The sequence below is a fragment of the Capricornis sumatraensis genome, chromosome 13 (genome assembly GCF_032405125.1).
Source record: "Capricornis sumatraensis isolate serow.1 chromosome 13, serow.2, whole genome shotgun sequence".
Classification (NCBI taxonomy): domain Eukaryota; kingdom Metazoa; phylum Chordata; class Mammalia; order Artiodactyla; family Bovidae; genus Capricornis; species Capricornis sumatraensis.
The window spans coordinates 30,037,742-30,045,712 of NC_091081.1; positions in this window are offsets into that span (position 1 = coordinate 30,037,742).

Consider the following 7,971-nt stretch of genomic DNA (forward strand, 5'->3'; position numbering starts at 1 on the left):
GCCAAACGAACCTAATTAATATTTATAGAACACTATACCCTACAACTGCAGAATAGTCTTTCTTTTCAAATGTACATAGACCATTCACCAAGATAGACCAAAAGTTGGTCTATAAAATAATAACAAATTTCAAAGGATTGAAGCCATACAGAATGTTTTGAAAGTCAATAATGGAAACATTAGGAAAATCCTAAGTATGTGAAAATAAAACATATGCTATCAAATAACCATTATGTTAAATAAGAGATTATAAATGAAGTTGCAAATGTTTTGAAATGCTGGAAAATGAAATAACACTACACTTAAGGATAAAATATTAAAAAACTTCTCCCCTACAATCAGGAACAAATCAGTCTATCCTCTTTCACTGTTTATGTGCAGCGTTATCCCGTAGGTGCCAGCTGTTATAAGAAGGCAAGAGAATGAAATTTTTAAAAAATTAGAAAGAATGTAATTTTAAATTCAGACAGCATTGTGTATAAAGAAAATCTAAAGGAATGTACAAAAAACCCTTACTATATCTGGTCATTAGAAGTAGTTTACTAGTAGAATACAGAATCATTGTGGAAAAGTCAATTGTACTTCCATACAAAAGTAACAACTGGAAAAAGAACCATTCCAATAGCATCAAAAACCAAAGCATATTTAATGATACATTTAATAAAACATGTGCATGATATCTTTATGTATATTTTGGTGTTTGATGCTACTGGAATGGTTCGTTTTCCAATTATTGCTTTTACGTAGAAATACAATTGACTTTTGTACACTGACTATATGTTCTACTAGAAGTAAGCTACTTCTAAATGACCAGATATCTACACCAAAAAACTACAAAAATATTTCCAAGAAAAATCAAAGAAATCACAAATAAATGGAGAGATATACTCTGTATACATGTTATAAGACTCCATATTAGTAAAATTTCAATTTTTCCAAAATTGATATATAGGTTCAATGCAATCCCAAATAAATGCTAGCAGAAATTTCTTCATGGCCTAATGGTTAGGATTCTGGGCTTTCAGTGTTGTGGCCTGGATTCAAACCCTGTTCAGGGAGCTGAGAATGTGCAAGCCATGCAGCACAGCCAAAAAAAAAAAAAAAAAAAAAAGCAGATTTTTTTTGTACTTATGTGGAAACTCACGAAATAAACTTGAAAAAGGAAAATGAAGTTGGAACACTCACATTACCTGATTTTAAAATTTACTATAAAGTTATAGTAACCAAAAGAATTTGACATTGGCACCAGGATAGTCCAGAAATAGACTCAAATTTATACAGCAAATTGATTTTTGACAAAGGCACCAAAGCAATTCAACAGAGAGAGAAAACCTTTTGAACTAATTGTTTTGGGGATAACTGAATATCTGTATGGGGAAGAATGAATTCTGAATCTTATCTCCACACCAAACGCAACTGTTAATTTGATGAATCATAGACCTAAAATCTATGACTAACCTAGACAGTGTATTAAAAAGCAGAGACATTACTTTGCCAACCAAGGTCCATCTAGTCAAAGCTATGGCTTTTCCAGTGGTCATGTATGGATGTGAGAGTTGAACTATAAAGAAAGCTGAGCACTGAAGAATTGATGCTTTTGAATTGTGGTGTTGGATAAGACTCTTGAGAGTCCCTTGGACTGCAAGGAGAACCAACCAGTCCATCCTAAAGGAGATCAGTCCTGGGTGTTCTTTGGAAGGACTGATGTTCAAGCTGAAACTCCAATACTTTGGCCACCTGATGTGAAGAAGTGACTCACTGGAAAAGACCCTGATGCTGGGAAAGATTGAAGGCAAGGAGGAGTAGGGGATGACAGAGGATGAGATGGTTGGATGTCATCACCGACTTGATGGACATGAGTTTGAGTAAGCTCTGGGAGTTGGTGATGGACAGGGAAGCCTGGTGGGCTGCAGTCCATGGGATCGCAGAGTCGGACATGACTGAGCGACTGAACTGAACTGAGACCTAAACTGTAGTAAGTAAAATCACAAAGCTTCTAAATCAGAAGAAAACAGAAGAATAACTTCATGATCTTGGGGTGAAAAAACATTCCTTGGAGAGGGCACAAAACTCACTAATCAACTAGAGGTTGCTATATTGGACTTCAATGAAAAAAAAAAAAGGCAACCAAAATTTCTGCTCATTAGAAGACACTAGTTAGAGAGTAAATAGGCAAGACTGAGAGAAGTTTTGTAGTACAGGTATTTGACAAAAGACTTGTATCTAAAATAGGACTTTTGGACTCAGAGGGAGAGGGAGAGGGTGGGATGATTTGGGAGAATGGCATTGTAACATGTATACTATCATGTAAGAATCGAATCGCCAGTCTATGTCCGACGCAGGATACAGCATGCTTGGGGCTGGTGCACGGTGATGACCCAGAGAGATGTTATGGGGAGGGAGGTGGGAGGGGGGTTCATGTTTGGGAACGCATGTACACCCGTGGTGGATTCATGTCAATGTATGGCAAAACCAATACAGTATTGTAAAGTAAAATAAAGTAAAAATAAAAATTTTAAAAATAAATAAATAAATAAAATAAAATATATAAAGAACTCATACAGCTCAACAATAAAAAAGGCAAATAACTCAATAAAATTCAGGCAAAAGACTTGAACATGTACTTTAAACAGAAGATGCATGAACAGCCAGTATACATATAAAAAAGGTATTCAACATCTCTACTCATCTAAGAGATGAAGATTAAGTTTCACCCACTAAAATGACTGAAACCAAAGACTGACAACACTGAAAGTAAGGATATGGATGCTCACACTGCTGGTGGAGTGAAGAGGGCACAACCGCTGGAAAATTGCTTGGCAGTTCCCTACAAAGCTCAGCATAAGCCTATCCCATGAACCAGATAGTCCACTCCTAGGTATTTACCTTGGATAATGAAAACATATGCCCACAACAGACTTGTACATGAATCTTTCCATCAAAGTTGTTCAAAATAGCTTAAAACCAGAAATAACTCAAATGTCTATCAACAGGTGGATGGATTAACAGACTGGAATATTCATACAACAGAATACTAATCAGCAATAAAAAGAAATGAATTACTGATACATGCAAAAATATACTTAATGAACTAATGAAGCCAGATGCAAAGGAATATATAGTGTATAATTCCATTTATATGAAACTCAAGAACAGACAAATCTAATCTATGGTGATAGAAATCAGAGCAATGGTTGGCTTTGGAGGAGTGCAATTGATGGAAAGAGGCATAAAGGAACTTTCTGAGTTGAAGAAAATGTTCTGTATTTTGCTAGGGATATATGAATTACATTGGTATATACATTTGGCAAAACTCATTAAGCTGTACCTTTAAGACCTGTGCATTTCACTGTATATATTTGTGACTCAATTAAAACAGATATTTGTACTTGGGAAATTTAAATTTAAAATGGAAAACTTTACTTGCACAAGTTAGCTTGAATGTAAATAAATCATGATTAAATTACAAAAGGGCTATCAGGTTTTCTTCTTCTTCCCAGGCGATATAGGAATGAAAATGCCTTAAAGTATAGCAAAAGATTTCTATAAGAAACTCATATTCTAGTTGACATGCCACCACAGATGGTAAGATAAAGACAGTGCTTGTGCTTAGTTGTTTAGTTGTTCAGTCATGTCCGACTCTTGTATCTAAAATATATAAAGAACTCATACAGCTCAACAATAAAAAAGGCAAATAACTCAATAAAATTCAGGCAAAAGACTTGAACATGTACTTTAAACAGAAGCACCATTCCTCCCTTTGGACTGTAGCCTGCTAGGCTCCTCTGTTCATGGGATTTTTTAAGGCAAGAATACTGGAGTGGATGCCATTTCCTTCTCTAGGGGATCTTCCCGACCCAGGAATTGAATCCAAGTCTCCTGTGTCTCCTGCATTGCAGGCAGATTCTTTACCCACTGAACCATCAGTTCAGTTCACTTCAGTCACTCAGTCATGTCTGACTCTTTGTGACCCCATGAATCGCAGCACGCCAGGCCTCCCTGTCCATCACCAACTCCCGGAGTTCACTCAGACTCACGTCCATCGAGTCCGTGATGCCATCCAGCCATCTCATCCTTGGTCGTCCCCTCCTCCTCCTGCCCCCAATCCCTCCCAGCATCAGAGTCTTTCCCAATGAGTCAACTCTTTGCATGAGGTGGCCAAAGTACTGGAGTTTCAGCTTTAGCATCATTCCTTCCAAAGAAATCCCAGGGCTGATCTCCTTCAGAATGGACTGGTTGGATCTCCTTGTAGTCCAAGGGACTCTCAAGAGTCTTCTCCAACACCACAGTTCAAAAGCATCAATTCTTTGGCACTCAGCCTTCTTCACAGTCCAACTCTCATATCCATAAATGACTACTAGAAAAACCATAGCCTTGACTAGATGGACCTTAGTCGGAAAAGTAATGTCTCTGCTTTTGAATATGCTATCTAGGTTGGTCATAACTTTTCTTCCAAGGAGTAAACCTCTTTTAATTTCATGGCTGCAGTCACCATCTGCAGTGATTTTGGAGCCCTCAAAAATAAAGTCTGACACTGTTTCCACTGTTTCCCCATCTATTTCCCATGAAGTGATGGGACCAGATGCCATGATCTTCGTTTTCTGAATGTTGAGCTTTAAGCCAACTTTTTCACTCTCCTCTTTCACTTTCAGGGAAGCCCAAATTGATTTCCCCAAATCAAAGATCAATATATAGTACTTGTACTGGTCTGGATAGTGTTCCCCCAAAGTTCATGTCAATGTAGAACTTCAGAATGTGATGTTATTGTCGTTAACTAAAATTCCTAGATCTTTTCCACATAGGAAACCTTTCCTGTCAAATCTCTCCTTTACATCTGTAAATGAAGATTTTAAATATTTCATCTTTTAAAGTTTCTATTTCATTGATTTGGTCTACTGTCTAGAAAAAATTTGAATCTTAACTCTGTAATGTGTTGCATTAGCTGTGCCTCCCAGATTTGTATCATCTGCTTTTATTTGATAGGCCTACTTTCTGGATCCTCATCCATGTCATCAGGGAGATGTATTAATAACTATTAATAAAACTAGAGACGTAGCATGCCAGTGGAGGCAACTGGCAGATTGGTGTTTTCATTAATTATGCAAGTTGGAACCTGACTAGTTACAATTCTGCCCAACAGTATTATCCTCTGCTCACATTTACTATCTTGATCCATGAAATAATCTTGGGAAATTTTGTCAAATACTTTGCAACATCAAGACAGCCCATGGTTATAGCGTTCCTTATTTCCACCTAATCTCTACTTCCCCATCTCACCCCCTTACCACACCAATAAATCTAGTTAGATTAACCCTTAAACTTTAAGGGAATTTGAGCTTAGTGAACCAATGTTCCAATGTTAGCGATGATCTCATTTTATAAGAGCTTACCAACTTGTTTAATAATCAGTTCAGTAATGGATTATTCACATCCAGAATTCAAACAGTTTTGAAAATTGGGATAAAATATGCCTCTTTGCTCTTCTAGTACTTCTCTTTCCATGAGTCCTCAGAGATTTCTAACAGCAGCTCTGAGACCCTATGCGTAAATTGTTACTGCCCCAGAGGAAGGGTTTGTCTGAGCCTGGAGAGATTGCGCTAATGAAAGTGATGAACAGTTTTCAGTTCTTCTGCCCCAGCCCCAGGCAGCCATCCTCTCTCTTAACTCTGTGTTCTGCCATCTCCCAGTTTGAAATGCTTCCCCTTCCCATCCTAAATAGAAGCAAATAGTTCCTGAGCTGTTGTATCAGTTCACTGTCACTTGTGACCCCTCCAGTCTACTTTAAGCAGTAGGCTAATCCCATCCTTGTTCTTCTTGTTCTGAAAAATAAAAGTTAGCCCAGTGGCGCCCCCCTGTACTCTTCAGGGCGTTTTGCTCCTCAGCTCCTTCTGCGCTTTGACTCCTGCAGGAACTTGTCCGCCTGCTTCCCGCGGCAAGTATGCAAGGTTCATCCCAGACCAGGTGCATCTGCCCCTGCAGATACTTTTCCATTTGTAGGCTTGTCCCGATCCCCCTTTGTATCTCCAGGACCTGGCACACATGCTCCGCACCTAGTAAGTCATAAGTGTTCAATAAATATTCATACAGGTCTGGATTTTCAAAAGATAAATGCTGAAAGCTAATTAAGAATTGATTTAACTGCTGTTGCACAGCCTCAGGAGACCTCTGAGAAGGGGAGAAGATCTGGAAAATTATCCGGGAGGCCCCTGTTTGCTGACTGCTAACCCATTGGAGAGGGGCCAGGATGAAAGTCATTTGTTTTCTTTTTTTGACCTTTTCTTTCACAACCCAGCAGTGGACGGCCACAATTGTGTCATTGTGTGCTCTTCTCCCTCCCTTTCTTTTTATGAGTCAATCAAATCATATTTGCTGAGGATTCAGTGCCTGCAGGGGCCCAGGAGGTCACACTAACTTTACCCAGCCCAGGTACAATAATAACATCCCTGATTTCTCTGAAATTGTATGCGAGGCTTCCAGACTTCTTGGTCAGACACTTTAAAATGCAACATCTCCCACTCCACCTCAAGCCAGAAGCAAAAAGCCCTGAGAGGTGACACCCCCTTGGGTCTCAATGGCTAACATCTTGTTAACCAGGTGCTGGTTGGGAGAGGCTGTGTCTGGCACAAGACACAGAGCCTCTCTGAGCCGTCATCTGTGTAGATGTGACAGACTCTTCATCTGTGTAATGGGGGTACATAATAATACTGCCTTAACGCCTCATAGTGAGAATTTAACAAAATAATGTGTGCACATTCAGATGCTTCTTGCATCCATTTACTGATTCATCCTGTTTGTTGCCTTGTTGGTCCTGTGTGTTGCCATGTCTACATGTTGGGCTGGCACCTGCAGCATCTCAGGCACAGATGTGATGTGAGGGAAGCAGCTTACGGGGACTGGTGGGGCCTAGGATCCCATGCTCCATGGGGAGTGTGTCCCAAGGGAAGCAGGAGTTGCTCAGGGAAAACCTGAACATAAACTTGGCTGTTGGACCATGGGCTGGCAGGCGTGTTCTGCAGAGGCTTTGTACTTGGGGTGACCAGCCACCGCTCCTTATCGGGACCCCAAGTGTGTGCTGTGACCGCTTCTCCTTTTCCAGTGACCTGAGAGTGTCATCAGGCTCTGAGCCATCCTGGAAGACGGGACTGAGAATTTGGCTGTGCTCTGCACACCACAACATGCCAGAGGGGCCCCCTGGAAGGTGGTGTGTGTGTAGACCTGATCCTTGCTCGCTGGCCATGCCAGCTCCTCCTATAAGCCCCACAATCAAAGAAACACACATGGTCCTTGTATACTGGGAAAGCAAAGCTCTGCCAGTGAACACAGAGGACCAAAATCAGTTTTAAGGGCTGTTGCCATTCATCTCTAAAATACATCTTTCCTTGACTTGCAAAGAGGCGAGGGCTTTGGTTCCTGAGTTGTTTTCGTATTTGTAATCTATTGAGTGATGTATCATGCCTACATGGAGCCAAGGTGTGTATCTTTCTTAGACAACAAATTCTTCAAGGGCAAACATTGAGTTGCTAAGTCTTGAGACAATTAACAAAGTGTCTTGGATGCTTTAGTGTTTTGTGAAGAGTATCATAATGCAGATATCATAGTTACACATTTCTACACTTCAACCTGAACAACTATGTGCCTGAAATTTTGTGAGAAAACATTTGTGTTGAAAGGATGCTGTCTAAAACAGCCGTGTGTGAAATCCTTGAGGAATTCACAACCCTCAAGACTGCTGAGTGGATTCCTACTTCATGCGACATTGATTTAGACAGTTGTGATTTGTCTTATTATTAAAGCTTTAAGAATCTTTCTGAGCAAAGTATTTTAAAGGAATCTAGGTCTACAGTTCACTTATATTACAAAACATAGTCTTGAAAAGAAAGTTTGCTTTGTTGATAAAGATTGAACTAGAAACAACCAAAACACCAAACCACTAGTGCTTTCTTAAAACTAAATGTAAAGTATAAATAGAGA